The 26826-nt window shown below is 41.2% G+C and overlaps 1 protein-coding gene across 13 annotated transcripts in view; it reads right to left on the bottom strand.

The window, feature by feature from the left end:
- The window catches only part of LOC108000242 (homeotic protein antennapedia-like), a 171540-nt gene that overhangs the window by 26000 nt on the left and 118714 nt on the right, over positions 1-26826 (bottom strand). The window contains exon 1 of one of the 13 annotated variants that reach the window (XM_062086455.1): positions 15831-18128. The exons of 11 other annotated variants lie outside the window; for them this stretch is intronic. The gene's annotated coding sequence lies outside the window, so the exon portion shown is untranslated. Of the gene's footprint in view, positions 1-1077; positions 1268-15830; positions 18129-26826 lie in introns of those variants that run through there. One more of the 13 variants, XM_062086465.1, reaches the window with a different exon arrangement.

Genomic DNA, 26826 nt, shown 5'->3' with positions numbered 1-26826 from the left:
ATGCGCTCCGTACTCGGCTGCCCTCTCCTCGCCTCTTGGATCGCGTATAAATTCTACCTCTCGCAGGATTTTAACTCAATTCCCGCTTTAGATACTCGGCCCTTGCGTATTCCTCCTCTTCCTCCACAAAACGGTAACATTGCTTCCCTTCCCCCTCCCCCTCGCCCTTCCACTGCTTTGAACACGTCTTTTTATTTTTTATTTTTTTTTTCTCGTTCGTTCCTTCTGCCTCGCTTCCCCCTTTTTCCCGCTATCGGAGGTTTACGCCTCGTTTCCATTGGAACCACGCGACGCGTAACCCTACACCACTTCCGTCTGCCGTCTTTCTTTCTTTCCTTCTTTTCCCTTTTCTCTCGTTTGATACGTTTGGAAGCTATAGCTCTCCTCTACTTTGCCGCGATTAAAGGCGATCCGGTGTTACGCCATCCGTGTAATAAACCTGTTTGAAATGGAAAACGTCACGCCTCGGTATTATAGGAAACGTTTCTCGCTGCATTGTCTTCCACGTGTAAAAACGTTTTTTCCTTCGCTATTCTTTCGTGGTGGAAAGCGTTCAGCGTTTAATTACGTAACGGAAATTCAGCGGAAAGTCGTTTCCTGGATCGATGGAAATGCGATTGAAAAGATAGGGAAGAAACTTTAAAGGGGATATATAACGTATCGTGGATCTCGAGGATTTCGCTTGGATATCTGTGCTCTGCCCGGGCTTTTCGAGAAGGCGAATCGAGGTCAGATTTTGGGCTTTGCTCGGTAGTGACACCGATCGGGAAGGGCATAAACTAGCTAGCCGTTCAAAAGGTCTAAGAAGTTCATATTATTGCCGGTAGATGGCGATAGCGATAGCCAGAAAGAGTGGAAAAAACGGGGTGGAGCGTGTCTGACAGCTGGGTGGGTTCGGGTCCAAGGTGATTGAAAACAGGGTGGAGCGTCACGTGACGCCATAGTTGGATATGGAAGTGACGTCAGACAGCTATGATGGCCTCTAGTTAACAAAATGGCTTCTGCCAGAGTATTTCTTTGTCCCTCGGTTCCCCTGTTATCCTCGCATTGCGAGAAGATAATTTCACAAACAATGACGTTTCCACAGTTTTTCGAACGTAATTAATTCATTCTCGATCATCTTCCATCAATATGTTCCATCGAATATGTGTCGTCAAAATTGAATGCAAATATTTTTTTTTCATCTTTCGTGGCGGACGATCAATTGTTATCGTTCACTCGTCGTCACACATTTGAACCGCGTGTATGCATGTAGTGCTATTGATCCGTTTGAATAAAACAAGCACTTGTCACGTCATCGGCAAACGTGTTCCATCTGTAAAACATTTAAATAAAATCGAATAACGTGTCTATCTATCGAGAAATTTTATTGAAATCTCACTCGCATAATCTTCCACTTAAATCTATTATATGGAACAACTATAATTATAAAAAAGAAATCCAATAATAACCTATTAATAAGAAAATTGACAAAAATATTCGCAACAGTATTCTACATTAATAATTCATCGTTATATTAATCGCGCTAATTCGAACACGATCCCATTCCATTCCTTCAACAAAAATAACATTAATCAAACGAGCTGAATCGAGCTGAGTCACGTGCGACGAATGATCGAAAAGTTTCACAAAATTGGCCAAATCGGTCTCACCGGAGATTCTTCGTGAACAATGACATTATTTGACTGTTATGGGACCTCGTATCTCACCATGGTGTAGTTCGCACGTCGTGAAACAGTCGTAAACTGAAGAGGCTCGTAAAACGTGGACCCCTCTTGGACCATCTCTTCTTCTCTTTCTCTGTGCGTCGAGTTTCCACGCGTTGGAGAGAGAGAAAAATCAGATCAAAAATTACGACTCGAGAGTATATTCCTGTTCCGGCCGTTTTGATCGAATTTCAGCCACCACCACAGTGATGGCTGGCTTCTTCCTGGCTTCCGATGCTTTGTCGTTCGCGATGTACATCGATAAAAAAAAGAGTTCGATTATAATTATAATTGTAAATATAATATCGTTGGAATAATTTTTTGTTCTCTCTTTATTTCGATTACGAAGTTAATTTTGATATTTTGTGACACGATTAAAAGCAGAAAATATATCGAGGAGGGATAAATATTCAATTGCGTGATAAAGGTTAGTAGAATGTTATTGATGTGTGATTAGTTAAAGCGTAAAATAATATAGTTTTCGTTTAATAATACCCAGTATTCTGCAGCAAATTATACATTGTGCTTATCTCGATTCTATCTTCTTTAATGAATTCTTGTTGTCGAAGAGAAAGAAATCATCATTCATTTATTTATTCTTTTCCAAATATAAGAATTGTTACATTTTTCCACGAACAATATGATAAAAAAAAAATATTAAGTTATGCTTTTGAACTTAGCAACAAAGTTTGCAACGACACTTTGACAATTGTGAAAAGAAGGAAGTATCATAGACCGAGATTAAGCTCGATCAAGATCAAATTCCAGGAAAGATTCCGTCGGTATTTACACGCTGTGAAACACTCCGACCGATAATATCATCTCTCTGTGCATTCCATTCTATTTACGATTCGCGTGCATCGTGGTTTCGGAGATTTATGGGTCGAATCGAGGTGGCGAAGCGTCGCGAGAAACCATGGGGATATATACCGATTACAGCGCCACCGAGTCATAGCTATCTTGTTCCACCTAATCTGACTTCTTAACCATTCTACCATTCCAACCGTCTCCAACCGTCCAGAATCAACTGCACTCTAATTGTCTCTGCAACTCCCTCATCTATCTTCCCATAATTAACCGCTGTTCGAACAATGGTAGCTTAAAAGACGCAAAAACAATGACGAAACAAGTGCATCGTTTCCAAACGAACACGCAGATATATCCATTTTTATCTATTAAATTTGTTCATCGTTGTAGATTTTTTTCTTTTTAATTATTATTAAGTATTCCACAAAAAGTTAATATTTTTGCTCAAACGAATAATAAAAATCGTATATCGTAGAAATTATCTCATCAGCCACGTTTAAAACATTCATAACCTATCTTCGTCCTGCCATCTAGCATAACCTCCTCGAAAAATCGTCGGGAAGAAAAATCCTTGGACGAGAATAACGGGGGAATAGGAGGAGAAGGAGCCAAGGGAAATCAGCGGAGGATATACCGTTACGCACGGTGGAAGGTGTCCAGCTGGCGGAAGGTCGGCCCGGCATTAAAGGGTGGCCGCGATCAAGGTTTCTCGAGCGCACCGCTGCTCCATCGGAAAGGGTACGGGTTTGTCCGCGCACACGTGCGCGCACACATCGAGAGAGCAGGCTGGTGAACGGAGAACCGACACGCCAGCGGATCAGCCAAATGCTAACATGCATATATGCGATTAGCATAATCGAGTCGGGCTGCAGGAAACCAGTTTGCAAGGCCGCTCAAAAGCCGGCCGCCCAATAGCTTATGCCGCTCTCCACGCACGTCGCATCCGTAATTCCATGTCCCCCTACCAACAGGGGCCGAGAGTTGCCTCGCGTCAGCTGACCGCGAGGAACGGACCCGTCTTTTGCCGACCGATTGCGAAATTCAACGGCCGATCGCGTCTCGAGAGGAATCCACTTGGAATTCGAGACGATACGAGCCGCTTCTTTGCTCGGTGATGGCGATTGTGAAACGTTTTTAGCGTGTACCGTTTCTTATATTCGAGTTAACGCGTACATTGGAAATACGCATTGGAAAATAGCGGCATGGAAAAATGTTGATTTATAAGGATGTTGGAATAGATAGATATTCCGAGGAGTTTCGACGAACACGGATTAAAATGAATATTTCGAAAGTTACGAGCGATGTTTTGTTTCGGGTGAAGCGTGCGACTTAGTTCGTAAGTACGAGACCCTTTTTTACCGATCGAAACCGAATATCGATCGACGAGGTTAAAAGAATTCGACATTTCTATTTGGAATTATTTATAAGACGATAAAGAAGTTTTTCTTGTTTTGGTAAAAAATAACAATTATGGACGTTTCAAGATTTTTAGAATACTGAATTTTAAAGAATCTAATGTACGTTACACATCGAATCACGTACAATAAATAATACCGTGAGATAACTTGGCAAAGAAACTAAAAATACATCTTTCACGATTTTTATTATCCCTTTAAAGTCACGAAACGTCGCTCGGCTCGAAAAAAGCCGAGAAGAAAAAGGGAAATATTTAATAAACAGAGATACGGAGGCAAGCGTTTTAGGTTGGAGAATGCATCAAGAGGAAGAAGAGGGTCAAAAACAAGTCGGCCATATAACGCAGATAAATCCCGCCACTGTTTCGACGATATGTATTACACCATTTCCACGTTTTCACCCTCTTTTCCTCCTTTTTTATTTTCATCCTGTTCGTTTACAACTTACTTGGGTCCCGGCAGCTACTCTATCGTTCTCTCTCTCTCTCTCACTCACTCTCACTCTTCCATTTTTACCTCGCCTCTCAATTCCGCATTCGAGATTATCAAAGCTCGTATTTTTCAACGAGCTGTCCCGGCCAAACTTGTTTTTTGTTTCGACAGTGCCATAGATCGAACCTCGAGCCACGTGCTCTCGATAACGCTTTTTGTCCTGCTAGATATACCCACGTTTCAATGAAACCTTTATCGGCTGACCAACGCGCTCGATTCTTTTTTTTTCCTTCTCTCACTTTTTGAAACCTGTTAAGGGATCTCTCTCTCTCTTACGCGCTATTCAAATATCATTTTTCTGCTTTTCAACGGGCGGAATATATATCGCGTTCACGGATGTGATGCAATCGACAGTTGGATTTCGCGGTACGATAAAAATACAGAGGAATTTCTCCGTTTCGCGCGTACGACGAGCGTCCCGTAAGCAGATGCGACTCGATTAAATATTTTAATATACATCACCTCGCGTTGAAATTATTCTCAGCATAGCGATACCCCTCTCTTTTGCTCGCCGTATAATGAATTATGCGTCTCCTACGAGCAATTTAATTTATTCGAGATGGGCGAGACGGAACGATATTGGACGATAAATAGACCGGATTTTCGGATGTAATTTAACGAAATCATCTTGATATTGATTAAATCGAAAGTCTGTCGGCGTCTTTATAGCGACACGATAAATAATCGTGTTTTTAACGTCGCGTGAATTTTTAAAAGGAATTATACGACCAAGTTTATCCTTGAATTAAGCGAGAACACGGAAAAGGTAATAACACTGCTTAATGACACGAAGTTTCGAAATTTTAATCAAAATAACCTTTCTTTTTTTTTTTAACAACTCGGGGAACGTTACATCTTTTTAATTCGACCGTCGAAAATATTTTACATTCGAATTTTTCGAAAACGTTTTTGTATCAAATTTCAATTATTTTACGATAATCTCTCATATATATCTCGTATATAATGATAGGAAGGAATTTAAAAATGTTTAAAGAATTAATCGAAATATATATATATATATACGACCGTTATTTTCAAAAATAAGGATTAAAAACACAAATTTTCAAAAAATTTATCTCTCTAAATAATTGACGTGTACCAGTTCCAATCGTGCGATGATTTATTAACTCTAGATATTACTCTACTATACGCGCCATTTTATCGCCATTTTTAATTTCAAATCCAAAAATTTGCACAACATCTATCTTCCCGAATAATTGACACGTTGCGAGTCTGGATCAATGCGATCCGTCGCCGAGCGAAACAAGCGTGGAAAAGGTAAACGGGTGGGAAGAGAAATCGAGGAAAGAGAAAACGAATTTTGGAAGCGAGATTGCCCGAATTTTGCGCCCTCTCAGCGGGACGTCGAACACCTAACACTTATTCGCTTATCCGTTGGAAGAGCAACAATCGCTCTGCACGACTAACTTTCACATTTTTTCCTGAAAAACTTGCTCTTTTTTCTCACTTTTGCCACCTAGAAACGAAATTTAAGACGGTGGTCAGTCAGCTTTCTCTTTTCGATCCCGATATGCTTCGTTTCCACCACTTCCAAGGTCAATGGAATCGTTAAACCGCTTTAGAGATAACAGAATGTGCTTCTCTCGCTTCTAACCGTGAGAAGGAACGAGAGAGATCGTGCCGATAACTTTGAATTTGTCACGTTCGCGCACTAGAAGTAATCGAGACTAACGAGATCGTTAGATCGAAACGCCGATATCCTTTCTTTCCTTCTCTCTCTTTCTTTTTCACGAAATTAAATTCGAAACAGAGTTACACGGGAATAATAATCTCTTAATTTCGCCAAGGAAAAGGAACACTCGTCCAGATCCGAATCAAGCGTGTGAATTCGAAAGTAGGTGTCTATCTTACCGACGGATCGCCAAAAGCGAATATTAGGAGGCGCTCGTCACTCCTTCATCGCGATAACCTTCTTGCACGAGGGATCAAGGATCGTAAAAAGAAAGAAAAAAAAAAAATTTCGAACGGCACGCGTGAAATCCAACTACGATAGGATCTCAGGCGATGACATTGCGTGTGTGACACCTGAGAATTTTTAGTTTCACTTTGTGGTCGAGAGGTTAAAAGTCACCGACGACGCGCCGTATCTAGATTCCACTTTGTTAATAACCGTTGCTCCGAGGAGGACGCTCGTATCTCGCGGACCATCGAGTGGCGGCGCAACTTGTCTCCTCGAGGAAGTTTAAAAGTCGCCGCGTGACGAGAAGGAAAGAGGAAAGAAATTAATGTAATGTCCGTTGCCTTGGGCGAACAAGGAAAATACCAGACGCGATAATTTTTATTTATTTTACCACAATTTCCGAAATTCAGAATTTTTGTACAACGAAAAAAAAATCGTATAATTACGCGAATATTAATTAAACGATGCCAAATAAAATGTAAGAATTAATTTTCGCGATTACCTTTCATCGTTTCTCTGTAAAGTTATGGGGGAGAAAAAGCAACCTGTTATTTAAAACGTCTAATTAGAATTCATGAAGCAAGGTACATAGTTGTTTACCGTATCAGGGGACGAAAGGGTGGAACGATAATTCATAATTTATGGACGTGCGGTTGACCGATGGGACAGGACCAAAATATCATACATATATATATATATATATATACACGTTTTCGTCACGCTTGACCTTAAGGTTTATTCATCCTAACTGCCGACACTCGAGCCCTTCATTAGAGGAAACACCTTTCTTCCAGAAAGAGTAATTATCTCCAACACCTGGAGCATCATCGACACACACCGATTTCACTTTTTCACCATCTCCATTAGACGACGCATTTGCGATGCAAATTTCAACACGTAACGTTTTACAAATATAAAATGCAAAAAAGACGATTTATTAAAATATTCAAAATAAAAAGGACATTTTGAAACAATGGTGGAAATTACAGGTCGATTATTTCAATTTTTCGTTATTGAAAATTATTTAAGAAATATTATCGGATGGAGGAATCGTTCAGCTTAAATATAAGATTCTCACGTTGGAGAAAATTGCGTTTGGATTTGTCCGACATTTTTTTTTTGTTCTCGCTACTATTGAAACATGGAGATTTCTCAGAGTCACGCGCACAGAGGAACGAAGTAAAGCACACAAGAACGATGCAATTTTCCATAATTTTTCGCCCTCGTCCCGATTCTCGAAAGATCGATAAAGCCAGGAGAGTTGCGCTATCCCTCGTGCTTCCAATCCCATTTCAATTCGCACGCAACAGCGATGACAATTATTCACGAGCGCGAGAAGAGGGAGAGAGGCAAGACGAATAGAAATTTCGAAGATTGGTTTCGAGAGCGGCGCGGAGATATCGCGGAAAGATAATCGTGGAAATGCGCGGAGGCAGCGTTTAACTCTTACACGCGTCGATGTGTGTGCGTGAAACGGTATGCGTGTAAATACGCGTGAATACAGATATTATACAATTAAGAGAGATAATTAGCGAACGGTTATCTCGGATCGCGGTATATAACATTGAAACCACGAAAGGAAGTCCGGATTCACTGATTTTTATGATGTTTCTTTTTTATAATTATCGAGGATGAAGTAGTTTTTATTCGAATAGGAAAAAACCAATTATTTTCGCAAAACGATAACAAGATAAATTTATCGGGTATCAGAAATATATCACTTTCCTAAATTTAGATTGTGATTTTTAAAAAATCCACCCTTTATACAAATTCCTCCTATATTATTTGCTATAAATAATTTTCTTTCTGTGCGCCCTAATGTTTGATCGATTTTCACCCCCGTTGCAAATAAACTATCAAGTCGAATCCTTCGAAAAATACGAAATCCACCAAACGTATAAATTATTCGTCAAAAAAAAATTCAAAATACATTAAATTTTATCCATTAAATATCTCTATCTACCTTATTATCAACAACGATATTCTTGTCATTCTATATTCAATCCAAAAATACCAATATCCACTTATTCCCATTGGAAAAAAATTCGCCAAATTTTTCGAGAAAAAAAAAATCAAAAAATTCCTCTACCCAACTTGTTATCAAGAATATTCTTAATTTCCACCGTTGGAAAAAAATAAAAATATTTGCCAAATCTTTCGAAAAAAATCTATATTCGATCCAAAAATACCGATCTCTATTCTCCAAAATTTTCGAGAAAAAAAAAATCAAAAAATTCCTCTATCAACAATATTCTTAATTTCCCCCGTTGGAAAAAAATAAAACTATTCGCCAAATCTTTCGAAAAAAAACCTATATTCTTCTCCAAAATTTTCAAAAATTTATTATCAACAATATTCTTACTTTTGTTGGAAATTGGAAAAAAATAAAATTATTCGTCAAATCTTTGGAAAATCTCTATTCTCCAAAATTTTCGAAAAAAAAAAATCGCCCTCTCCAACCCCTTTCCAACCCCCTCTCGATTCCTCCGCAAGAGTGAATTTTTTTCACGTCTAAACGCGTCGCCATTCCCGGAGCGCGGTATAAATTAACGTCAGGGGGGTAATTATATCGAAGTGAAGGCAGCTGGACGGGCTGGAGAATGGGGGAGGGAAGGAGGAGGAGGTGGAGGAGGAAACTGTTGGAATTTTTGACTCGCCTTGTACGAGCTGTCCGTGTACAACGAGAGGCGAAGGAGACATACGGTGAGCGAAACTCTGGAGAGCCCGGGGGGTTGAAGAGGAGCCCCGAGGAGCAACGAGGTTCCGGCCGAGCGAGGAGGCTGCTTGATTTATAGGGTGGCGTCAAAACTTTCCACTCTCCGCGTGTCTCGCCTTCCGCCTCTTATAGGCAACCACCTCCCCCCCCCCCTCCCTCCCCTGGCGGCCAAATATAAAGGCTCGTTTCTCTCGTAATCTCGCCGTTGTGCGATTATGCCATTCCCTTCCTTTCAATCCGAATTATCAACTTACCGCGATTTTCTCTTTCTCTCGGATGTAAATAAAATTACACGGTGAAACAGACTGGACTGGGAAGATAATAAAATTAATTGCATAAGGATAGATAAATAAGCGAAGAGATATTCCAATATATGAATAAATAAATATCCCTCCCCTAGGAAATACCATCCCTCAAAACTATTTAAAACGAAAGAAAAAAAAAAAGAGTACGATGAAAAGGAAGAGGGTTGAGAGACCACCCTTGGAACATGAAGCCGAAGGAAAAGGAAGAAGACATCGGGGTGGAGAGAAGGTTGCGAGGGGGGAAGCTCGATCCTGGTGGCCGAGGGTTGGTATTGGATGCTGCGAGGCACACGAGGTAGGAGAGGGGGAGGGGGTAGTTTGACAAGTTGACAAGAGCACAAAGAGACGTGGAGCGGGGGTTCCGGAAGGGAAGAGGGGTGGTTTGGTGAAGAGGAGGCGTCGCGATGCTCAGCGTCGGACGGAGGGTTGCCGGATAGGGTAGGTAGAGGGATGAAAGAGACCCCTCCGGCGGATCCGACGCTGCGAACAAAGGCCAGCCTCTGCCTTCTCCCCCCTCTTTGGAAACGAGATCACCCATACCACGCCAGACCATCGTGAACGTTTTTGCGCTTGTATCCGTGTGCGTATTGGTGTGTGCAAGGCTAGGTATATACAGGATTTTGGGTGCGGTTATTACACAGGGGCGAGAGTTCGAGTCGAGTTTGTTAGAGGCGATAGAGGTACGAGCAAGAGGGGGCAGAGAGGGCCCTAATATCGAAAGTTGCTGGCTGGGGTCAGAAACCGTGTTTAATTAAATCGGAAGGCCGTGAGAGATAACCCGGGGGCGTCCCTTGTAGACGACCGTCTGGAAAATAAGGGGGAGGAGATGTGACCGTGACGCGGGCGAAACGTGGAAATTTTGTCGATAATCGAGTAAACGGTCGATAAAGTTAACGCAAGTTAATATCCTTTCAATATCTTGAAAACATTGTCATATATATCTCGTGATGTATTCGAACGAGATTATTTAATATTAATAAGCTTACTTAAATTATTCATAAATGAGAAACTTGGTACTTTATTCGATATTACAAACAGGTTTAACGTATCTAGAAAAAGAAGAATATTCTTCGCTTTTCAGACGTATACGTATGATAAATTAACACACGATAAACATCCTTTCAATTGTACCATTATTTTTCGATCGTTTCGAACCGAATTACGTTTCCACACCTATTTAATTCCGTGAACGAACGAATCCATCGAAACCCGCGATATGAAGGCAGCAGCAGAACGACGAATAGACGGATAGGGAGCTATACCAACCAATAGCGCTCGGTCGATCATTCGAGAGACCCGATCCGACGGTTCCTCGGGTCTCGAGCGACGTCTCTAATGATGCTTGCGGCGCTCGTCTCCCGCGATAAATCATGCTAGCAGCTCGTAAAACCGTGAGGAGGCCCCGGATGCGTGTATCGATGCGTACACACGCGAGCGCATAGGGGGACAGGGAAAGAGAGTGCATCGTGCTAAAGTCCCGGCCGCGGTATGAATGGAACGCTTTTGCGGAGCACGCCTTATGTATACGCCGGTTAGCTGAAATATTTATTGCCTTTTCGAACGTTCGGCGTTGCCATTGTGGAAAATCGACTTGTTCACGGTCACGCTTTTTTTTCTCCCTTCCTTTCCTCTTCCTTTTTTTCCCATTTCGGTTGGGGGAATACAATGCTCGTTACTACTCTGTCCAAAGTTTTCGCAACTTTGAAAGGATTTTATTTTTAAATTCCTTTTTTCTTTCTTTTCTCGATTTCGTTGATAGCACTGGCTCTCTGGATTTGGATCACGGTCAAGGTTTCTAGTGTTGTTTTGTTTTCGGATCGGAGGATATATATAATTAATGATGGATTAATAATAGAAAAGATTCTTCTAGGCCAGGTTGAAGATTAGGAAAATAATTTACGGAGAAAAAGAATCTAATTTCTTCTTTATTCCTGAAAAAAAAAAATAAATAAAATTAGGGAAGCAAAGATCTGAACGATTCGAAGAACTATGGTACTATTATTGCATTGAGCAAACCACACCAAATACATCCTTCTCAATTCTTCCACCTTTTTCGATCCATCTTGCGCCAATTATTTTTACTCGTTTCGCGAAAATGACGGCTCTCGGAAAAGGAAACTGCATCGTTGTTTGTCGATCCTCGTGATTAAACGAAATTGTGATTTCCTTTCGCTATAAACCGACAATTAAAGTAATTAGAAAATCTATTGCGAAAATTTAGAGATTCGTGGAAAATTTCCAAGTTGACGATGAAATGAATTTCTTCAAATAATGATTCTCCGAAATCATTCATTCAATTTAGAAAATGTATTTATCTTGGATTAAAAGAATAATTAAGAAATTTAGAATCGATAAATATCCGAGATTAGAAGAACGAACCGAAAATGAATTTAAAATGAATGAACCGAAGGAATGATTTATATTTAAATTATAAAGACATTTATCTTTTTCATTAGATTATTTATTATTTTTGTGTACGATTAGTTAAATAATTTAAACGAAGAAAATACCCATGATTGATATGTTTAACGATTAACAACATTTAAATTAACGGGACGAAAAAACGGGCGTGAATATATTTTTAAATGGATAATGAGCAACGCTTATTAAAAGAGGCAATTTACATTGTATGAAAACCCAGCACGATTTCCCTGTGAAATCTTCTCCATTGTGAAAATAACCTTTGTCTATTAATCACACACCAATTATTCAATTACGAACGGCAATATTATTATTATTAAGTAAGTACGATTCGATCCCAACGAATATTTACAATTCCTGCTTTCTCGAATATTATCATAAATAAATCGAAGAATGGGAGAAGAAGAAAAAAGCATTCCGTATCGATAACCTTTAATTTATCATCCAAGTGCATTCAAGACCCACGCTGCTTCCTCAAGCCCTCCCCCACACCTCGTTGTAAGCTTCTCTAAGCCACTAGACACCCTAACCCCGTGGCCATTAAATCAGAAGCGCAGCGAAGCGTCTTCACCCCCTTGGATCACCCTTGAATTTCGGGTTTTGCCCAAGTTGCGGGCCGAGCGCAAAGTTCAAAGTCTGGTCGAGTTGGTGTCTACGAAAGTGGGAACTCGCGAAAGGTCAACGCGTCTTTCGAGGAAGAATACCGTCCTCCGTCGCTCGTATTGTATTTACGTAGCTCGAGATACTTTCGATGGAGAGGAAATTTTGCAAATCGGCACGAGAATAGTAGAATTATTAGGGGAAAAAAGGACAATGTTAAATTGGGAATGATAAAATTATGGAAATATGTAAATATGCATGGTGAAAAGAAATGGTGTTAGCAGCGAATGATAAATTGGATAAAAGAGGAACAGTTGGTTCGTCACGAGGATAATGAATACGAAAACATCATGGCACGCGTTTGTATACAAACTCGAAGTCGAGTATATTCGCGAGGATTGTTCACGGAAACGGAATATTTACGACTTGAGAAACGTGTTTCTTCTCCATTGATATTAAAATTCTTATCCATTTGCAACGTTGCAGGCCCGCATTCCTCTCGACGAATCTCAAAACTATTTTTAATAAATCTTTATTACGAATCGCATTAGATTAAATAATAATTTGCTGCTTTTCGATTAATTCGATTAATTCTCTCTTCAGCAAAATTATTAACTAGTAATTTTTCCGCGTTTCCGTAACCTGTTGCCGTGTCATCCAACGCTTTTTCCTCCGCGAGTCCATCGGCGTTACGCAGCGTGAAAAAGAGAGGGGAAAAAAATATCTTGCGTGACGGTATTTTATCGATCGCGGCTGCATATTTCCTTACGAACTTGAAATTTTATTTCTCCCCACCCATTAATCGCGATGCGAGATAAAACCGTAAAACGCGGAAGCGAAATCGCGTACCAGAACCCGTTAATCGCGGTGTAAACTCGTTTCTTAACACGCCGACGCCCGATTATCCTTCGAGAGCTCTAATCCCGGGTGACCCTCGTCAATTCGAAGGGTTCGGGGTTCATTAAATATTTATGGGGACTTGATACCATATCGAAACGGTCCAACCACCCCGCACAATGCATACCGATCGCTGCGACAGCCATTACGGGAGAGGAATTTTTGAATTTCCCGCGCTATATCCGTGTATCTTTCTTTTAATATATATATAAAACATAGGTATTTAAAATTAACTGCAACGAATTACATTTCGTGCGAAAATTTTTGTCAAACGGCAGCCATCTTTTTTTCGAACGCATGGACGTAACGTGCGTGCCAATTCTCGGCCATATCGGACAAGTAAAATAATTGAAATTGACTTAGTTTTAAATATTATATCATTTTTCATATTTATTTTCATAAAAGTATAAAATTTATTTTATACTTTTTATTCATTTAATATAATATTTCAGGCGATATAATATTTGTGGAAAATGGCAAATCCTCCTCCAAGTGTTGGCCAATCTTATTTTTGAGGTTCAGGAGTTTCTCAACAACAAAACATGGGAAATTATTCTGTACCACCTCCAAATTTTAGACAACCACCACCTTCTTATAACGTGCCAGTTTCTACATTGTCTGAAAATAAAACTGGAAATTATACTTCTCCATATCATTCTATGGGAACATGCTATCAAAATGAAGTTTCAAATGCTTATCATGATGTTATCGTGCAAATTGGGTTCATTCGGTTGTTAATTGTTTAAAATCACTGAACGTTTTTAGAAAAAAAATTCCAAATACTTGGATCATCGACATTTTCATACACCTTTTCCTCTTGGCACGATAATATAATACTGATAAAAATCTGTCGGCGCACTGTTCGAGAGGACGAGATTCGTGGTTTTTTCCATCATTTTCTTTGTTCCGGGATGGACGTAGTCGCGTGCTACCGGTCAGGATTAAAAATAACCTGGTCTCGGGCCGACAATTATGCAACACGACTTCTTCCCGTTATCTGTTGCTCAGGTAATAAAGTCGGCGTGTGTCCTGTTCGAAACGAGTCCTCCAACGCGACCACGTGGCCGCCGGCGGACCGTTTGACCTGCATTTCTGATTTTAATCCGAGATAATGCGGGGGTGTCGTGCTCACCGACACATTTGTCTTCGCGTTTTACGCTAGAAGAGGCCAGGGAGCATTCCGCGCGTTTCAACCGACAAAGAGAGCCGAGGAATAATTGTTTTTCGGATAAACGTGACGCGCGGATCGAGGGCGAGAATCGCGTGGAATTTTCGAGATTTCTCGTGTCCGGATTAATTTGGATCTCGGATAATCCACGTTTGACGGAGAAGAATTTTTCCAATTTATTCATTATTTTATCGTAACAAGAATAAGAATACGATGTTCGTAATTTATGAATTGAAGTAATGAAAAATGTGGGTAAATTATCAAGTAACGGATAAATAAACATTGTGTGAGAAAAAGAGATTAAGAATAGATTGTACGTACTTAACGCATATTGCAATATAATTATTTTACTTTGATCTTATCCGATTTTAATTTGCTTTATTAATTATATGACATGTCATGTCAGAAATGTAAACGAAACTTCTAAAAATAGCGTTGTCGGATCAAAGATGATCTCATAACGTGAAAGATTAAATACATGGACCTTCTAATTTAATTTTTCCAAAGCAGAACGGATTTGTATATCTTTACACTTCGCAGAACTTTCTTCCTTTTTCCTTATTCGAAAATCATAAAATCAAATCAATTAATTAAATCTCTATACAATCATTTAGCATCATCAAATGGTAACCTTGGTAAAGCGCTTCGAGCAATCGTCCGAGGACAATGAAACGCGATTTTCTTAACGATGGTTATCGATCGATTAACGCTCATCTAGATAGTGTTCGAATCGTCAATGAAAATTATAAAACCAGACGTGTGAACTTACTGGTAAACGGAGAAAAAAAGGAGAGAAACGGAGAAGGAGATACATCGCGGCGCGACGTCAACTGCGAAAACCGCGACGATGCAGACTGTGCAAATACATTGCTAATTACGTATACACACAACTGTCTATCGATATGTAAAGATATAGACGAAATACGCCGCGCTTTCTCCAACTAGAACGCATGCCGCCGTTTCTGTGAGAGCGGAACAATTCCGGATCCAATCGCGATAATTACTCCATTGAAATTATTAAATATATCCGAGAATATGGTTCCGATACGTTTCACTGGTTCAGACTTGTGTATTTCGAGAGAGAAAGAAAGAGAGAGAGATATAAACATTTGTGGTAGAAATTGTGTAAAAAGAATAGTTAATCATATATACATTCTCGAGACTTATCCCCACTGCTAAGGAAACTTATTAAATTCAGTGAAGCGAATAATTTTACAACGAAAGAATATTAGATAAATTTCTTTAAATGTTTGAGGTTTCAATTCCTCCAAGTTCGTTGCAGTAAGGATAAAATGAAGAATTTATAGCTAACTAAGTTCTATATCTATTTTTTATAAAAAAAATAAATATCAAATATTTATATAGTTTTCGATAATTCTTACTTGAAAGAATGCGGAAAATGCTTCGTTTCTCTTCTTCTCGCGATGAATTTTCGGAAATGGTGAAAAATGTCTGATAATTCACTATCGTAATAACATCGAAACTTATTTAAACTTATTTAAACACTGTAAGCACCGTTCGATGTACGACTCACTAGTTCGAAAATAACGGTTGGCATTCATTTTCGTCGAGAACGTTCAAACGTCGAGTAACCGTCGATAAGTGTACAACGATTCGCGAAAAGCGCACGAGTCACATCAAAGCTACCGGATACTCGATATTCTTCGAACGAAGAAAATGTCTTTCGCATCGAAGTTTTCCACGATTCGTGTCAACCGTATTTACACCATCGTTCGACGTGAACGTAGAATAATTTCCACGCGTCCGTCCACCATCACTGACGCCGCGCGACTCTTCACTGACAGACACGTGGGAGCTCGGTAACGTCACGTTCGGGGATCACGTGTCCTGCGTTCACCGGCGCACGAACGTTTCGCGAGTAAATTCGCGACGATCATGACCACGGCTCTCCGATCCTCCACCGAACTGTCATCGAACGAGAAGCGTATACGAACGACGCAATACGACTCCGCGCGTCCGTGTCAGAGACTTCTGACTCGGCAGAAGTAGAGACAGAAACGAAACTACACAATGTGACGGCTAACGCGCGCACACGAGCGACCAACGCGCGGCCAGAGAAACGAAGACGGAAGGAGAAAAAAGAGAGAGAGAGAGAGGGTCGCTCGTGGCGGACGCGAGAAAGATGTGTGCGTGCGTGCACGTATAGGAGACGAAGACGAGCCGAACGCGAAACTGAAGAAAAAAAGGGACATGTTGCGTTACACAAACACATATACACGTTCAAGTGTGAGTGTATAGCCTGGAGACGTGAGCGTGTGTGCGACTGTGACGGTGAATGTGTGCAGAGAAGCGTATCCTCCTGTCGAGCGTGGAGCGGACGAGAGCGTCGAGCTGTCAGCGCACCCCACCCCGAATCCCCCCGAAACCAACCCCTCCTACCGTGACGAACCCCCACCCCATTACTCCAGCCTCGCTTTTCCCTCGTCTACAGCCGATCCCCTCCTCCATGCGTCGCTGTCTTTCTCTCGCCCATTTTTCGCTCCACGCTGTGTCGTAACCCCTGTGCGCCGGAACAACGCGTCGAAGGAAAAATGGGAAAAACGCGCGTAGGAGAGATACAATGCGAATTTCTACTGGTTGATATACACGAAAGTTTGATTATTTTACTTTAAGGGTATTTATTTGTGTATTTAATTGTGCATGTTGAACGTTAGGCCAAAATCACAAAAAATCAAAGTTTATACGAATCCGGTATTATCTTACGATCCTGCTATGACGGACGTTAAAAAGAAAAATTTAAAAACAGTTTTTAAAAATATATGCGTGATGTGTTTATCAAAAAAAAAGTTATATTACAAACCGGAATATTCAATTCAAAAGCAAATCGCATTTAATCATAATTATTTCGAACGGTTTATTTAAAGAGTAGACTCTAGTTCGAATGAATTTATCGCTTTCCGACTCGTCGCTATTAAGTACCAGATCACGTTAGATACAATTTCATTTATCATTATCACCAACCATCAAACTATTCGGTTAACTTAATTTCCATAAATTTAATCTACGACTCTAACATCTCTTCGTATTATACGAATCCATCCGCATCATTCTGAAAAATTCTCATAATGCACCCGACGAACTTTTAAACATTATTTAGATCATTCTCCCTTTCGACCCTAACCTTTCCTCTTCCCAACAAATTTCGAATGTCACCACTGCTCGTTCCATCGAACAGGGGAACGGAATGAGGGAAAAAAAAGGGGGAAGTAGAGGAGCGTGCACAGCGACGTAGACGGATCATAATTCTTGCTTATACCTCGGAAACAATTCGTCGGCGTCTCCACCGCCATTTTCGCCTCTCGATCCCGACTCCTCGCCCGTATCCTCGCCTGCGTCGATGCGTGACCAAAGACTGGCGGCCAGCGTAATCATGATAAAATGTCACTACGATGACGAGGAGAGAGGCGATGTTCGTGTAATTGTCCGAAAGGTGTAAATCACTCGGCGGAAACGGAAAATTTGTGGCGCAAAAAAGATTCGCGCATACACGCTTTTTATGAAAGGAGGAAATAAAATGATGGACGACTAAACGAAAATTCTTTCTTGCTCATAGCGAGTAAAAACTATTATTACATTGCTTACACTATTAAATATTGAGATTCAAATAATAGAATAAAATAGAAATAATTGATTAATGAAATAAATTTTCTTCTAGAACACGTTGGTCGTTCTCCGAGTGCTACACAACAGATGGAACATTCCGTTACGATCAAATACAATAAAATTTTTTTCCTTGGAAAGAGAAAGAGAAAATCCTCGATTACACCCGCACGAATCTCCATTAGACACGGCACAGATGAACGGATAAGAGAGCGACAAACGATAAGTTGTCGCGATCAATATACAAAGCTCTATTTCACCGACTACTATTTTCCTCACAGGCCATCATATTCCCTCGTCGAACAACAACCTGAAGAGAAACGTAAACAAGCGCCAAGGTTGACGCGATCGATTTCGTACGCGCGGGTCAAATTTCACAACGAGCAGCCGAGTTCTGTTGTCCCTTCGCGAGGACAAAGGGATTCGTTTCTTCGATAATCAAGACCCTTCGGTTCTCGCCTCCCCAAAGGTCAGCCTCCGGTTTGTTCCGCCAATGGCGGATCGTTCAATCGTCCCTCGAGACGAGCTCCTTGGATCCACACAACCATGAACGTACGTGTGTACGTGCGCGTTACCAGACGATGGCTATCCCGACTCGCGAACCCAACCCTCCTCAACCGTCGACTGACATTCTCTGTCCGTGGCGATGGGGTGGGTTTTGGTCACGGTTCGATGGAGGGGGGTGGATAGGAAGAAGAAAATGGAACAGGAAATGGGATGGAAGCGTCGAACGATAAGCACGAATACCCTCCTGTTTCGCTATTAATACATGGAAGGGAAAATTCATCGTGGTCGAGTTTTTGGAATTTGAACAAATTCTTGGCGCCAGAAGATCTATTTTCTTCAAGGATGTATCTTAGAAAAAAGTTGCTCTACTTGGAACGGTTTATGAAATCTGCAATCTTGTTCAAAATTTGTAGACGAGAGAAAGAAAATTGAAACGTGCAAAATATATACGGAATATTAAAAATTGTATATAAACAAGATTTCTGTTTAAACTCCACTACTTTATACGATTAAAAAAAATTTCAATTTATAATCCGGTATATGTATTAATCTTTATTTTTAATTAAATTTTTAGTGTCGTTTGAAACTTTTGAAATATATCCACGTTTAAAATATAAAATTTCAAAATTTCGAATAAATCCCGCCTTGACCTCATAATTTCTTTCTTTCCTGTGACAATAATAATATTCCAACTATAATTTCCAAAGCTCGAGTAATTCTAAACTCGAAGACACATTTCCAAGGAAAATGGAGTCGATCCGCTTGTCCCGGGCGGAGTGATGACTTTATCCAATCGGCCGCGTCGATTTCTCATCCGTATTCACTCTGTAGCCGTGGGCAGAGCCGCGACCAGGGAAGAAAAAAGAAACGAGCGGTTGGTCGGGGCCAGAGAAGCGCCTATGATTTATGGCCGCCATTACGATCCTGATAATTATATGCTGCCCTATGGCCGCCCCCTCGTGCACGTCGCACGAAAAGGAACGAGAGAGGATCGGTAGATGATATCCTGCCTGCTGACCGACGATACACAACATGTTGTGCGCTCGAAAAACGGTCTGGACGCGGCCCAGGCTCCTTTTGATTGCTTCGATCGTTTTGATACGCTTTGATATTTCGTAAGGGCAAATATGGGTTCCCTCTCGAAGTCCAGAACAACCAAATTGCCACGGAAGGAGAAAAATTGCGCCGACTCGAATTGCGCCGCGATGCCTGCCATCTGGTGACGATTAGTGATTTTACGCTACGCCATGATGCTTGCTACCGATGATTATTACCTACGAGTATTTTTCCTTCGATTGCAAGAAGACGTGAAGAATGCTGATCGATTTGTTTCAAGGAAATTTCTCTCACGTTCTTCGACGTGGAATTTTTTAATACAAGGTAATTTGTAAAGCAACGCTTTGAAAATGAAATTTAGAAACTTTAGATTTTAAGTGTTGCATTAAATTTTTTGATATTTACACAGGTTCGAAATGTAAAGAATGAGATAAAAAAATCCGAAACTTGAAAAATAAATCCAGAATCAGCCAAAAGAGTAATAATAAGATAGAAATTCGACGTTATGCGAAAGGAGAAGTTGGCAAACTTCGCGGATAATTTCAAGGAAACTTTCATAATTATGCAAAATTCGAGGAATAAAAGATAGAGGCGAAAACAATTTCCAAAGGCAGCGAGGGGCAAAGGAAGAAGTACGGCCGCGAAAATCCTAGCTGTCGGACAATGATAGTCGTAAATATCGGTGTAAGAAGGTTCGTAGTTTCTTTACTACTCCCCGAGGACCACTTATTATGCGGATTCCCTCGGCGAGGCACAATCATCTAAGTATCTATCAACGATCGAATCAAATTGACTGGATGATCTAATGACAGAGTGTCCCGTGCATTCGAAAAACAGAGGCATTCTCGGCGTTATTACCAAAGATTACAAAGATGATTTCACCGGTATCCATTTTGCACACTAATCTTCACCGTTCGAGAAAAAAACAAGCACGCCTTTAAAAAACGAATTTCAACAGCTGCAAATTCTTTTTTGAAGCTGGCATCCTGACGAAGTTAACATCAAAACAGCCAATCTTATCCATATTTCGTCGTAGAATTGAGGAATTGAATAACGATACGATGAAACTGGATGTAAATAAATAATAACGATGTAATATAAAATAAATATATACAATAACGATGAATAATATCGCATTATCTTAATGAAGATCAATATTAATTCTGACAAAGGTAACATTTTAACAACAGATGCGTATAATTTATTTTCCTTTAGAAATGTGCTACGCTTTGCCACTTGTTACGAAAACAAAAAGTCTGCGAAACATTATTTTGACAATTTTGGTGGTCGCAGCGTAAAGAGACTCGCGAGACTCTTACTAATAAATCGCGAACAAACGAAACGGGAAGCGTCATTGCCCGTCGAATCCGACGGTTAGTCGACGAGGACCGATTACGCAATATATGCTCGTTACGAGCGGTGAAATATTTTACGCGGGGACGCGAGAACAGACGAAACAAACATCCCTCGGCTGGTCATAAATTACGACCGTTTCGGTGAAAGAGAGAGAGAGAGAAAGGGAGAAAGAAGAGATACAAAAAAAGGCTTGTGGTGATTTGCGTCCTCGCGACGGAATTAAGATCGCGACGGTGCTGCCACCGCCCGCCACCAGCATCACGCTACATTGAGACATAAAGCGCGAGGAGACGTTAACGTGGCGTTAAGTCACGCTTTTTGACTTTTACAATAATAAATCGGCAGCCCATTGTGACACCGAAACATCGACGATGCATCGTTGGTGGATATGTAAGTACGCGTAAATGTGTACGCGAGAGAGCGTGATTTGCATAACCAACCAGACGACCCGGGACCGCCACAGAGTGCACACAGAGGCATCGCGTGAAACGCGGCCGGCTACACGTGTAAGCTTCGCCGCGCGGCGAAACACGATGTGTACAAGGAATGGCGGAAGATTCATGAGAATCCGACCAGGTGAATATACCTGTGCGTCGCGCCTAGAACCACGTGCTGTCATTTTACCTTCGTTTTAGGGACGAGCTTTCGCGTACTTTTCAAGTATGAACGGTAAGTTCGTGCTTCAGAATGAACTTTAATTGTCAAATTTGTGAAATATTAATTTTAATCACCGATCCGGATATATTTTTCAAATTATGCAAACCGTTTCAATATTTCCAAAAAAACGTAATAATATTCGCATTATTGTCAGGGAAGCGAGTCCACTTACGCGAATAGATGACTTGAAAGAATTCAACTCGTGCAAAATCGAACGCGAGCGATGTAATGGATGGGTGTCAAATTTAGTTCGACGATCTATCTCATTCGGCATACTCGCTCCAAGGTCTCATCGTCGGCAATTGGTGGGGAGACCGAAGGACGGGCCGACTAAAGAGGGCAGCGCTATACGTACGAACATCGCAAAGACAAAACTGGCACTTAACCTCAAATCCAAATTAAGTTACCAACATTCATCATAATTTAACGTGCTTCTCTTCGTCGAAACTAAACTCCTGCCACGATATTCCTCGGAGAAAAGGCGATCGGTCCGGGGCACTTGTCGACCCCCATCGATAAAAGGGGAGTCCAGAATCGCGGAGGAAAGGGTTAGACAGTGACGGCCTTGACAATCGGCCGGCGGTTATTGTTCACCGCGGTGCAATTAGCGCGGCATAAATCACGCGGATAACGAGAAGCGGCGCCCCGAAGGCGTCACACAGTGCCGCGAGTGGTGTCGAGGAGGAGAGGGCGAGGCGGACAGAGGCCGCGAGGGCAGAAGAACGACGTTACGGGGGCGGTTGGCGTTCCGTCCGCCAACTTAGCGACGTTCCCTGGGAACAACTTCCAACACAGAAGATCGACTCCGTCTCTCTCGAGCTATATTTCTCTCCGTTCCTCCTTCTCTTCGTCTTTGTCTTGCCGCGATGCTCGCTCGTCGGCTGGGTTGGCAGTTGCCATCGCGAACGGCAACAGTGTTGCCAGAAAGCCCACGCGCCATCCATCTTGGCCGCGCGCTAGCACAAAAATAACTCGAATTTAAGACGATCGCGCGCGCTCGAAAACAATACGGGGCGGGTTCAACGGTTGCGTAACGGCTCTATTGGTTCTGCGACGAATTAACGACGTTCCGCGTTCCTTGAGAATATCAAAGATCAACCGAGTTAAGGGGCTGATTGGCTTTGAAAATTTGAGCGATGGTGCTCTCGGATTGACGAGGTTGAATCGATCGAGATGGACGATGCTCGAATTATTCAGAAGGCGTATTGATTAATTTTGTCATCCGACTTTTCAGAAATCAAATAATTGGTATTCGATTTTACGATAGATGAAATAATCATTTGTACTTTCTGAAAAAATCCTTAAATGCGTTAGTGTTTGTGCATCACGTTTACGAATAACAATAAAATTAATTCACTGAATAAATAATAATCTAGAATCGTCCATAAATCAATCCTAACCTATACCCATAAATAAATAAATACAAAAATAAAATGAATTATTAAGAAAGTTTGATAATCGATTTAAGAAGATATTAAATTTGATCGATCGTAATAAATTCGATCAAAAGTTGCATAGAAAAAGAAACGTAGCAAGTACATTTGAAGCATAGAAATCGAGAAGTTATAGTTCACGTAGAATCTCGTCCTTTTTCCGTTGAGAGGAGGAATGGAAACGCCACGCCAACGCCCTCTCGCGGTCAATATCTATCGCCGCGTCCCGTTAACCTATTAAAGACACATTTCGAGCGTGTAAACCTCTCGCCCCATTGTTCACAGGCCGCGTATTTATCGCTTCGCTCCCAAGCGTTGCGGAATCGCGTCTCTGAATTTATGCCCGTTTAAAAAGTGGTTAAAAACCGCGACCACCGAAATAGGCCGGGGAAAAAGTGCTCCATATAATTTCGTGGCTAACCTCGCGATAAATCATTATCGAATGCGTGGCACGGCATGTTAGTTTTCCATCTGGCATTTGGCCTCTTCCATCGACCTTCGTTTTCCTCGTTGCAACCCGCGTTGATTTATCGCGAAGTTGGAGAAATAACAAGGGGATCCTGAATCGCGTTGCACATTTCGTCCCAGAAATAAAATATATGGGTTGAACCGCGGAAGTTAATCCGTGGAATTTATTTATCAACTTTGTTGGAAACCGATTTTTTCCGCTGAAAGAATTTAGGCGAGAATCGTTCAAGGGATAAGGGATGGTAATCGCCGAGTATATGAATTGAGTTTGCGATTAAAGGATTGGTTTCAGAAGAAGATGGATTTATGAATCTCTACTTCTTTCTTGTTACAAATTTGGAAACTAATTTTGAATTTCTTTCATATTTACCATACCGTGGACAAGATTAAAATATTGCAACGAAAATCAACATTAATTTTATCAAAAATATTTTTTATAATTATAGAAACAAGAAATTAATTAAAAATATATCATTTTAACAGGTTCCCTTATGTTGATTGAATATTAAAATCCACGAATTGGAGGAAGCAAAGTGATTCGAGAGACCAACAAGTATTCAAGACAAATTTAATCTCAAATGAAATCCCACCGTCTCCAAGGAACAAATTCGTTTCTGTTTTTCCATACTCGGGAAGTCACGTTTTCGCATCTGAACCTTGAATGCAACCAGTCATGTTACATTAGAAATGAGCCATAAAGGACGAAGGACAAAAAAAAGGTCGAGATACCAGGAGTGAAAAATTTTTCTTTTTCTCTCTCTATCTGCAAGCTAAGCTACTCCCTCCCTCTGCCTTGGTGCATACTTTTCGCTCCTTTGTAGCGGATGAACGGTTTCACGTCCAAGGGAAATCGGGGAAAGTTTGCGCAAGAACGTGCGGCGGGCTATTGTGGGCCTAGGGAGCGAAAAAAAGAAAGTTAAAACCTCATGAAAGCATTGTTGGTTGCGTCACCGGCGGGCTATTCCTCCAACCCTCCCTCTGTCCTCCCCTCTTTTCTCTTCTTTCGCCCTGAGCCGCCGAGGCCTCGTGTATAATATCAAAATTTATGGCATCGGCCGCTTCGGGGCCTTACACGCTCCCAGAGTTCACCCGTACCATCGAGCTCCTACTCTTCAGCACCTTTCGTTTCTTCTTTCCTCATTTTTTCCCTTGAACTTTGGATAATTCTCAAAAATTGAATTTTTCACTCTTGTAATACGATAACATCATCTTTATTCTCGTGTCGTTACAAGGTTTCTCTAAATAATTGAATATTTACAAATTATCGGATCGGTATAGAGATCAATATAATTATTCTTAAATGAACGATGAATTTATATACGCCAAAAAAATAAATGAAAATTATTTCTCAATGGATCTCTTCTGTAAATATATGGATCCCATGCTATCGAGCTTATTCTCATTTCCAAAGGTGCAAATTAAGTTCTGAAAAATGAAACAACACGTTAATCGCGAAGAAGATTCTCTGTTTACACTTCTACTTCTCGTTCGCATCCTTTCACCGAAATCCAAGCCACGGCTTATTAATAACCGAGTCATGAGAATTGGCGCACATGCGGGACAGTTTGCGTGCCAAGGTAATCAGTATAATGATCAGCGGTCGAATTGACGTATCGTCAAGATAATATATATGACGGCGGCAGATGTGTTGCACGACGTGACGTGGTCTAACGCGTCATTGATAGCCCTCCGGTTCCTCCTATTTCCCCTCGAACCGTCTATCTCATTCTATCTCCACGTCCGTTTCACTCGACGCGACGTTTCCCCCCACCCAGGCAGCTACCCTCCATCAAATTTTCCTATCACCCCTCCGCCCGTCCGCTCCCTTCATTTCCTGTCTTGCCAACCCTCCTCCACCCCTCCGGTACCGCGCTGTCGTGAACGGAAGGGCCGTAATGCGAACGAGGGGAACCTCAGCCAACCAGCATCATAGCCTAAGAATTCCGCGCGAGCCGCGCCCAGATCCGGAATTTCCCCGAAAAAAACTAACATGGCGTTTTTTTTCCCGAAAACAAGCGTCATGAAGCTCGAAGAGAGTTGGAACGACCAGATGGTCCTTCGAGATTGTGATATATCGCGAGAGATACGAATAGAAAGGCTCGAAACGGTAGATATGAATACTTGCGCAAAATGTACGAGATGATTTTTATTTTCACACAAGCAGGAAAATAACGATCGCTAGATTTGAGTAATTATATCGAATTTTAAATTTGATTCTAAACGTTTGAAAACGATAGGATGATTACCTAAAGAAATAAAGTCAAGATTCTTTTCTTAATCAATTTTTCCGTAACGCCTCTATTCAAAGTATACCGTACGTTAAAATTTTTTTCAATTCGAGGTACCACTAACACGAAAAGATCTCTCGTAACTGTAGCAATCACCGAAGAAATTCAGCAACCGAAAGTAACACTCCTTTTGGTATACACGCGTTTTCCCAACTGTTGGTCAACGGTTAACGACGAGATAGAAATTACTATGGTTTCTTTGAAACGCGCATGCGCACGATCGACACCGCGTGCTGCTCGCCGCGTGCCATGGCCATTCGGTAATTCGCTAACCGCTCTTAATTGTAATTGTTCCGCAACGTGGATTCCAGATCGGGCCGTGGGGTCTGCGTAAAAACACGGATTCCAGTGTTAGCCTGCAATTCGTCGGCACGGTTCTTACGGTAGCTTCTACCCAATGCAGCGCGCCTCGACAACGCGTCACAATCCCGTTTTTCTTCCGGCGCGTCAACAAATTTCATCGACGTGCCAATCGGATGCCGAGGGGACCCATGGCTGTCGACCACCGCGCCGCCACCGACCGTGGAACCAACCTTCCCGGGAAGCATTCTTCTGGCTCGTTTGTCCGGCCGCCTAGATCGCTTACCTAGATACCTTAATGGTCGGTCATTTTGATTAAATGCCGATAATTGCCCGTTCGAAGAAGTTCGCCGCTCGAGAGAAAAGACCGTTCTTAGATCAAATCGATCCCTGTGTAATGGAAAAACGTGAAATACTCTGTGTATCGTACTTTTATGGCATATCGTTTCTTTGGAGGTTAGTTCTCTATTTTTCTTTCTTAACGCTAGTTATTGAATAGACAGTACTTCTTATTTTGTTAGGTTATGTTCGAGAATCGTATCTAACATATCGATACGAACAAAAGAATTTAAATTTTTTTAAATATCCGGATTCTCTCTTCGTTTTTCATTAATCATTCTCTACAATTTTTCTCAACCGAGATCTCGTTAAACAATATTAATAGAATAGTAAATTTTCGCTAGAACATCGAT

This window comes from Apis cerana, linkage group LG16, assembly GCF_029169275.1.
Source record: "Apis cerana isolate GH-2021 linkage group LG16, AcerK_1.0, whole genome shotgun sequence".
Classification (NCBI taxonomy): domain Eukaryota; kingdom Metazoa; phylum Arthropoda; class Insecta; order Hymenoptera; family Apidae; genus Apis; species Apis cerana.
This window is presented reverse-complemented; position numbering and strand designations above follow the sequence as displayed.